Source organism: Centruroides sculpturatus, unplaced genomic scaffold (genome assembly GCF_000671375.1).
Source record: "Centruroides sculpturatus isolate CEXI.00-Female unplaced genomic scaffold, Cexi_2.0 scaffold1739, whole genome shotgun sequence".
Lineage (NCBI taxonomy): Eukaryota > Metazoa > Arthropoda > Arachnida > Scorpiones > Buthidae > Centruroides > Centruroides sculpturatus.
The window spans coordinates 45,283-55,155 of NW_019386079.1; the positions used below are offsets into that span (position 1 = coordinate 45,283).

General features: G+C 28.5%; 1 protein-coding gene and 2 long non-coding RNA genes across 3 annotated transcripts in view; 2 read left to right on the forward strand and 1 right to left on the reverse strand.

Moving 5' to 3' along the window:
- The first annotated feature begins 1,044 nt into the window (after positions 1 to 1,044).
- Positions 1,045 to 2,949, forward strand: LOC111613456. The gene is made up of 3 exons (XR_002754770.1): positions 1,045 to 1,104; positions 2,629 to 2,807; positions 2,899 to 2,949. It is a non-coding gene; the product is annotated as an uncharacterized LOC111613456 (long non-coding RNA).
- Positions 2,950 to 3,420: 471 nt separating this feature from the next.
- Positions 3,421 to 3,749, reverse strand: LOC111613462. The gene is made up of 2 exons (XR_002754771.1): positions 3,563 to 3,749; positions 3,421 to 3,471 (listed from the first exon to the last, which is right to left on the reverse strand). It is a non-coding gene; the product is annotated as an uncharacterized LOC111613462 (long non-coding RNA).
- A 1,555-nt stretch (positions 3,750 to 5,304) lies between these two features.
- LOC111613463 overlaps positions 5,305 to 9,873 on the forward strand; it is an 8,626-nt gene continuing 4,057 nt past the window's right edge. The window contains exons 1-2 of the mRNA XM_023354819.1: positions 5,305 to 5,465; positions 5,882 to 6,026. The gene's annotated coding sequence lies outside the window, so the exon portion shown is untranslated. The remainder of the gene's footprint in view (positions 5,466 to 5,881; positions 6,027 to 9,873) is intronic.

Genomic DNA, 9,873 nt, shown 5'->3' on the forward strand with positions numbered 1-9,873 from the left:
CAGTTATAGGTACTGTACAGTGCTAAACTACATTAAATTTGAAAGTTTACTTTATCTTAATCATTGAAAATTATGAAAAATAAATTTCATATTACGTATTTAAAAACTTAAATCATTTATTATGCAAAACTAGAATAAACAACAGTGAAAAGGACATAGGTTAATTAATATTAATATATTTGCGTGATTGTAAAGTTTTAAATAATTTATGTAACTACTTGATACAGTATTTTGTATTACATATTTAAGAAAGAAAGATCCAGTATTATTAAAATCTCGTTGTAGAATTCATATCAATACTTTCTCTAACAAAGGAGAGGTTAGAGATACGTTCTTTGGATTTTAAACCATTAAAAACGTAAGTAAACTTATTAACTTTAACTCATTTAAAAGTATGTAAGAAAGATTATTTCAATTGTTATCTAGAAATAATATCAATTTTATATGTAATATTTAAAATAATAGAAATTTGAACTAAGATAATTAGTTCTTATTAAAGGCACTAGTAATGAGAGTTGATTTATTCTTTCTGTTTATATTTTTTACTTTTTTTTTTTCAAATTGACAATTTCATAAGATATTCTGTAAGAGAAAATTTATTTTATTATTAATCTTTACACTAAAAATAATTACTGTCAGCGAACGACAAGGCAAACCTTCTAAAAGCCGTAAACAAGAACTATACTATAAGTAGGTCTTTGGGGTAGATGGAATTTATGCTCATTTTCATGACGAAAAATGAAGTAAACATAATTAGAAATAAATCTGTTTAAGGAATATAATAAGAGCTAATTTTCTTATTCTTATTTTTTTAATAAAGAACTTCGTATTATAAAATATAATCGTTCTATTTGTCTGTATTCCTTTACCTCAATATATATAGGCCTATTTCATAAATCATGATGTAGCTTCTTCTCGTTTTGAATATAATAAATTTAAATTATAAAAATAACGTTAATATTTATATTTTAAAATATAAACATGTCTTTTCAGAAAAATTGATGATTTAATATTTTTAATGTTATAAGAAGAATAATATACGTATGTATTTTCTACATTTTTCATATGTTGTTGTTATATTAATTTGTGATAATCCTCTTCACAGTAAGTAATTTTTCAATTAAATTTTATTATTTAATTAAATTTAAAATTACCTTTTATATTAAATTTTCAATTATACTTAGAAAAACATTGGAATAATTTAATTTTAAATTATTTTAAATAATTTATATAAGAATTTATAAAGTCTTAAATCTCGAATTGTAACGTCAAATTACTATATATTATTCATATTACTATTACCATTAACTGCATAATTATTGGCTGCTTTCTTGTTTTTACTTTCCCTCCCTGCAATTATATATAATAGAGAGAAAGTATAACAACCGGACAAAAAATGGCCTCCCACCCAAGATTTTTACATTTGTGCATTCGGGTGACCTTTAAACGTCAAGAAATGCAAAAAAATTTGGGAAATTTTGTGTATATATGAATGTTAGTGTGTGTAGAGAGCGCAATGTTCTCACCCATTTTGAAGGTTAATAACTCACGTATCTTTTTCTGAAATTTTCTGAAATTTTATATGAAGGCTTGGGTATTAGGGAGAAATGTTTCTAGAAATTTTCAAGAAAATCGGACAATTAATTCGGGAGATATGGCCCCACCATCTTAACATCTCCCAAACCAATCTGGACTTAAAGGTAATGGTAGCAATTATTAGGAATGAAAATAAACAAAGAATGCTAAAAAAGTCCAGCAATAACATTTCAAGACTTTATTTAATAAATTTTATATCTTAAAATATTAATCTGTTTAAATGATTATCGATTGTGAGAACACTTATCATAATAATTTCTTATTGAATTCACAATTATATAGGCCTACATCATACTATAACCTTCTTCAGTTAAAATGAGTTAATACCTGGGTTAAATTATGCACTAAAACTATTTGTTTTACTTTGAAACAAAGAAAAATTATTCAATATCCATCATCTTCTCCAATTGATAAATTTTATTGATGTTAAAAATCGAATATTTGTACAGTTTGACGCGATAACAATTCATATAAGTAACTAGAAGACAAACATAAACTTTAAAATCTTTAAATTTATTTATTTTTTCACATCTCAAGAACAGAAGATTACACAGCAAAATTGACTCTCCTCTGTTGTGTGATTTTCTTTCTGGTTTTTAAAAAAAATTATACTGAAGTTACTGAAGGTTATAGTAACTTTACAAACAAGCGAAGAAGAACCAGTAAAAATCATGGACTCTTTTGTATGATCTGCATTCTTATAGTAAAAGTTTGTGCTTGTTTTCTAGTTACGAATATATTTTCGTAAAGTTTAGACCCGAGTTTTACTGTTTACTGTGATATAAATTCATAAAAGTTATAAAAAAAATGAACGACTTTATATGGATAGTTGCTATTTGTTTTCTGCTTTGAATAATCGATACGTTTTGTTTCTTTGTTTTTTAATTGTAACCGAATTAATTTTTAATGTTACCGCAATGCTATTAAAACATGTACCGTAACTTCTATTTTTTTCACAATGTAAATTTCAACTTAAAAACTCATATTATAATTAGATATAAAATTTTTCTAATAAATAATTATTTTCTTCAGGAGATTTCATACAAAAACTCCACGATAATGGATTCAAAACAGACATCAAATGCTTTCCAGAAGGTCCTTATTCAACACATGTTAATATATTTTTTATGTTTCCACCCGAAGAAATGTATTTTTATATAAGTATTGATAATTCAACTGTCACCATTGTCGAAGATAAAGTGATAAAATTTGTGAGCTTTAATTAATATTTATTTATTCTTTTTCTAGTTAATTAATTACATTTAAACAGTTTAAAATTAATAATTATATTATTTTATTTAGTGTCGAGCTGACGATATCGATGATTGTGAAGCATACGGATATAATAAAAATTACAAGAGAACAACTTTAAAAGGAAAAACGTTACCTATATTAGCTCGTCAAGTATTCTATATTTATTTTTCTATTTATTCAACTAGATTTCATTGATAAATTATCTAGTTTATATATCGAATATCATTATTTAAATAATGTACAGTCGACCCCCCTATAACACTTGATTTTTCCGTTTTATATGAATTCCGTGTTGTACGAGTCACTTAGATTTTACAAATATGTGTGCCAGGCTGTGAACGACTCACGTATTTGTAAAATCTAAGTGACTCGTACAACACGAAATTCATATAAAACGGAAAAATCAAGTGTTATAGGGGGGTCGACTGTACATTATTTAAATAATGATATTCGATATATAAACTAGATAATTTATCAATGAAATCTAGTTGAATAAATAGAAAAATAAATATAGAATACTTGACGAGCTAATATAGGTAACGTTTTTCCTTTTAAAGTTGTTCTCTTGTAATTTTTATTATATCCGTATGCTTCACAATCATCGATATCGTCAGCTCGACACTAAATAAAATAATATAATTATTAATTTTAAACTGTTTAAATGTAATTAATTAACTAGAAAAAGAATAAATAAATATTAATTAAAGCTCACAAATTTTATCACTTTATCTTCGACAATGGTGACAGTTGAATTATCAATACTTATATAAAAATACATTTCTTCGGGTGGAAACATAAAAAATATATTAACATGTGTTGAATAAGGACCTTCTGGAAAGCATTTGATGTCTGTTTTGAATCCATTATCGTGGAGTTTTTGTATGAAATCTCCTGAAGAAAATAATTATTTATTAGAAAAATTTTATATCTAATTATAATATGAGTTTTTAAGTTGAAATTTACATTGTGAAAAAAATAGAAGTTACGGTACATGTTTTAATAGTATTGCGGTAACATTAAAAATTAATTCGGTTACAATTAAAAAACAAAGAAACAAAACGTATCGATTATTCAAAGCAGAAAACAAATAGCAACTATCCATATAAAGTCGTTCATTTTTTTTATAACTTTTATGAATTTATATNCGGCAAATGATCAAAAGAGGAGGAAAATGAATGAAAAGAACAGGAAGGAACTAATTGGAGGAAAAACACTTAGAAAAAGTTTGACGAAAGTTTAGAAAAGTGGGAAGAAAGTTTAACATTTCAGACGGGCATATTCGTGTTGATGTGAAGAAATGTCAAGTGATTTTCAAGAAGGGAATGTCTGCTCCTAAATACACGACGAAGGAACTTGTTATACAAAAACCCTTCCGTGGAAGCTGCGTGATAGTGTCTCGAACATCAAACACACTTGATGTGGTTATGGACAACGTGTCCTATTTCAGTTTCGACGGAAGTGAATAGGATGGTAACAATGACTGTTTACCAAAGAAGGGCTAGATGTGGATCCCGAAATCACGATACTTCAAGTTTTCGCCGAAGCTTCTGGTTTGGCTAATAATTAGTCCAAAGGGGTGTTCACAGACCATTACAGACCAATGAAGAGGGTTAAGACTAAAGTTTAAATTGCAATCTATCGGGGTCCTGATCATCTCATCTAAACGTTAAACAACCTGTTTTTTAAAAAAAACTTTATTTTAAAATAAATAATGAATTTTAAACAACTTTAATCGCTGTTCAAAAACCACTTCAACTTGATTAGTTGAAGACAGCGCTGGAACGGTGAAGGTCACTATCTAATGTTCGATTAAGAAATTAAATCTTTTGTAGGTATTTCACCGAATCATCTAGTTTAAATTTAAATTTATAAATGGTTTCTCGAACCCAGCATATTTGTATGTTTGTATAATTGGTATCCAATGCCAGTTACTTCTCACAAGATACTTATACATGGTCCAGAAATAATACAACACTTTTTGCTTCCAATTGGACAGAGGTCTGAAGAAGCACATAAAAAAGTTCGTCTAGAACACGCAAGAAAAGTGTCAAGAATCCAAACAAATAAAGATTTACTACATAATCTTTTGATAATATCAGACTCATTAATTACATCTACAAGAAGAAAACAATAAAAGCACACAAGAGTAGTTATTAATCATGAAGTAATGAAACTACTACAGGCTCCAAATATCTAAATAACAACAGCAACAAATACAAGAAAAAATGGTAATGATTTTCTTTTGTAGTGAGGCTACCGATTCTGAAATAGAAGAAATAATAGTTATAGTATGTAATGTATAAAATTACGTAAGAAATTAATAAAACTAGTCATTATATACTGTGCAATGTTACCTATAAATATGCCTATGTATTCATAATTCCGAAATAAAATATTTTGATAAAGCGTAATAATGAATAATATAACATATTTTACTTATCAAATAAATTTATTTTCAGGAAATAGGTTTGGAAATTCCAGTTGTACGGAAACCGAAAAACGAAATTGGTTCATTGTCTTCACCCGCAATAACAGATACTCCACCCATATTCGTCATTAGAGCTGCACAACCTTTAGACAAATCAGCAGCATTTATCAAGCCTTTTTCAGTAACGGTAAATACAGAATTTTTATTCCAAATATTCTTATCGGAGAGGGAGAACTAACAGAGTACAATCTCGGTAATCCCATAGGGTAACAGCGAAATATTTAGTGGACGATACAGCATTTTTAATTGGATAAATTAACTTTAGTAATTACTATATTACAGTTAATACACTTAAATACATAATATAGAATTGATAGAAACTACACTGTTTTAATTAAATCAGTACCCAAAGTTGGATTCACCACATTAACATAAGAAACTTCATCCAGAAAATTTCGTAGTTACTTTCATACATACATAATTGCAGAAATTATTAAAATCTATTAAGCAACAATACATGTAAATTACAAAAGTAAGATTTTAGAAATATAGTTTTGATTTAATAAAACAATAAATAACAAAGTAATTTTTTGTATTTTTCAGGTATGGTTGGGTATTGCTGTGAGTTTACCTGTGATCACCATATTTTTATTTAGTCTCTCGAGACTGGAAGGAAAATTAAAAAATAAGAAAGTTCCGAGAACTTCAAGGATAATATGGTTAACAATAGACAGCCTTTTAAGACAAGGTTAGATTAAGATTGCTACGTATGTATGAACATTGGAACTACAAGGGGCGTTCAAAAAGTTCCCGGAAAATGTAAATAGAAAGACAGAAAATTGAATTTAGCGCTTTATTTTTTTAAACGTATGTTCCATTTAAGTTAAAATATTTTTCCATATGATGTCGCCATCCTTATAAGCCCTTCTGGAAAAATCACTGCTTCTTGATTCTAGCCACTGCACTGCACGACGTTTCACTCCAGTGACCATCAGTGACCGAATGAATAAAACCACTGAACACTGGTAGTTGTTCGTGCCTGGTCAACGGGCTGGCCACGTGGAGTTTTCACGGTTTTCTTCACGTTTATATTACCTAAAAACTGGCTAGTTTTTCATGGAAAATCCTCCCAGTAAGCATCCCGGTCGTATATTCTAATATACCAAACAAAACGTTTCGCTTGATCTATCAACTGCCAGCGAATATCATTAATATCTCTCTTTTTGTTTTGTTTTAATTTGGGAATAAAAATGTCTGATGAGGCTAGAGATGAATGCTGATAAAATAAATCTCAAAAAGTATATGCCGGAATCAAATAATTATAAATATAGCATTCTGTTTACGAATAATAACTATTTTCAAAGAACTTTTTGAACACCCACGTTTTTATATTTAAAAGTGAAAATAAAATGACGATTACTAACATAAAGATATAATTAGAATGATTGAATTTTGTTATTTACTTATAACCATACGGTAAATCCCATTAGGCATGCAATCAGATAAATTAGGAAGTTTTTCATAGGATTCTGAAGCAACAATTCAGCGTAGGCATACATAAATTCGTAAAGTATCTATTCGTTTTATATTTTTCAGTTTTTTCGTATTGTTTTTAACAATACATTAATATAGTTTATACAGATAAGTGTCATTGAAAAGTTTTACAATAAAAATTTGATACATTTGCATTATAATTGTTTTTGAAACTGTAATTCCAAATAGCAAATACGCTGATTATTAATCAGACTTATTGTTTTCAAATAAAATAGAAATAAGTGTATTTTTTTAAATTTTTATTATGAAACAACTATAGAGAAAGGTTTAGAAGTTGAACATGAGTACATGTCTGCATAACCTAATGAGTTATTAAGTTTAAACTTTTAACCTCAATTATAAATTAACAAAACACTTTAAATGTTTAGAAACTAATTGATGAAATATTATGTTCATAAATAAATGTATGTCTGACCGATCTGTAATGGCTCATAGCGGTATCATTTAATCATTTCCAGACTGTAAGATATATTTTCCGACTGAAATTATGATATTTGCCTTTTGCAGAGATAACCTATCAGTAGTATAGGAATGATGCATTCTGGGGTATAAAAATTAATTAGTATTAATTAGTATATAAATTTAATATTAAAAATTTTTTTAGTATATAAATTTAATATTAAAAAATTTTTTTTGAATTATATCGAAATAAAGACCGATACAGTATAGATTATATTTCATTTGTATAAGAATTTAATAAACAAAACGATAACACAACTGTTAAAACTTCGACTGAGTTTATAAAAAAACGATTTGCTCTTAAAAAAAATATGATTGGCCGTTAGTTTTTAATGAACATGTGATTGGTGAGTATTTTATATAAGTTACTTTTTTAAAGAGAATTAGTTTTATATTTAAGCTGCAATCATGGGGATGTACAGTTTTCTGGTTACTTACGGAGACTATAAAATATACTCATCTTCTTCAATTCTGTACCGTACTTTGGACGCTTGCGTTTCTGCGGTAAAAAATTTCTTGTTCGATGTTCCCGATAATTTTCCATTTATCCTCCGCTATTTCAAAGTCAAAGATATTTGGAAAGGAGAAGGAAAATACGGTTTTATAATTGTTGGCGAGGATGGAAGAATTAACGAAGTATGTAATGGATTATACGGTTCGTTCGAAGGGTGTGCGGAAGATATGAGAGAAATATGTTTAGAAAATGATAAGAAAACTTTAGTAGTGTTTAAAGAGATAAGTCCAGGAATGAAATATTATAAATTTTCTAAATTTTCTAAGGGTGACAAAGTTGATTAATATGTATTTCAAACATCCTAGTACTTGAGTAATTGCCGGTCCTTCCCAATCTGGAAAAACCACATTGGTGAGGAAAATGATTTACAACAAAATTTATGAAAATCCTCCAAAGAAGATTTTATGGTGTTACTCCGTATATTTACCGTTTTTTCAAGAAGAAAAGGATATTGCATTTATGTACGGCTTACCCGAATCTGTTCAAGGATGGGATTTGATAATAATCGATGATCTGATGCACGACCTGGTTCCAAAAACAGATTTTTGTTTACGACAGAATCTCATCACTGTAATGTAAGTGTGGTTTTAATAATGCAAAATTTGTTTCCGAAAAATAAGATTATGAGAGATATAAGTTTAAATACACATTATTTGATTTTATTTAAAAATAATCGTGATGAGAGTCAGGTGAATTGTTTAGGTCGCCAAGCTTTTGCGGGAAAATTTAATTTTTTCATGGATGCATATAAAAAAGCGACAGAAAAGGAATTTGGTTATTTGCTATTAAATTTTCATCCTAAAACAGATAAGAAATTTTCTGTGAGAGATTCTTGTTTTCCAGACGAACGAGGTATTTTTTGGATTTACTTACCGATAAAATGAAAAACGTAAAGAAAAATTATCATATGCAGCGCTTTTAGTGAAGACTACTCCTTCACAATGGAAAGCAATATTGAAAGAAGCTACTCCCAATCAAGTTAAAGTGTTGTGTGAAATATGCGATAATTTGCGGAGAGGAAATATACCCACTGATGTTCGTAAAATACGAAAATATAAAAAAAAATTATCAGGAAATTAAGCGAAAAACGCGTTCCTTTAAATACCAAGAAAAAAATTTTGGTTAATCAATCTGGTGGATTTCATTCCTCTTCTACTGGCACCGTTATTGTCCATGGCAGGAGGGTTAATCGGTAAAGTAATAGGAAAAAAAATCTAATAGCGAAGCAGATGGCCTTAGTTCCTCACGAATTAGTGATGAGTTATCAAAAGCCTGAAATAAGAATTGGTTCTAATATCGAAGAATTACTAGAGAGTACAAATTTACCTGATGACGATAAAGTCAACTTATTAAGTCAATTGATTTCGAGATATCAGAGAACAGTTCACGCTCCTAAAGAACCTGTCAGAGTATCAGTTGTATCTAACCAAAATGAAGAAACAGAATCTCAACCAAAAGAAAAGACTGATGATGATGATGACGGATTTATGAAACAAATAATTTTATCGGTACCTCAATTATATCAAAAATATATACCTCATTTAATCGCTAAGTTGGATCGAAGTCATTACGGATGGAATTCTAAAGGTGAATTAACAATCGATGGAAAACCTGTTATCGGGAGTCATATAGTAGACTTAGTTTCGTATGTAATGAGAAATAGGAAAACTGCATTACCTCCCGTTGGTTTCAAAAACTTTTTTGATGGCTTAAAGAAAATAAATATTCCTAAAGAGTGGATCGGAAACAAAAGTTTGGCGACATCACCGGAAAAAATATTCGATCAATCAACATCGGTCAAAAACTGCCGAAGAAATTTTCTCTCATCAGTCGAAAAAATCTAAGAGGAAGAGGAAGAAAAATCTCGAATGGAAAAACTTTTGAAATCGATATACTATAATCCTAAATCTCCAGCGTCTTTTGGTAATGTGAGTAAATTAGTTAAAGAATCAAATTTGCCGCGATCTGTTGTTAAAAAATGGCTGTCTTCTCAAGTAACTTATACGCTTCATAAACCTGTAAGAATTAAATATTCGCGACGAAAAACTATAAGTTTTTATCCTAACGA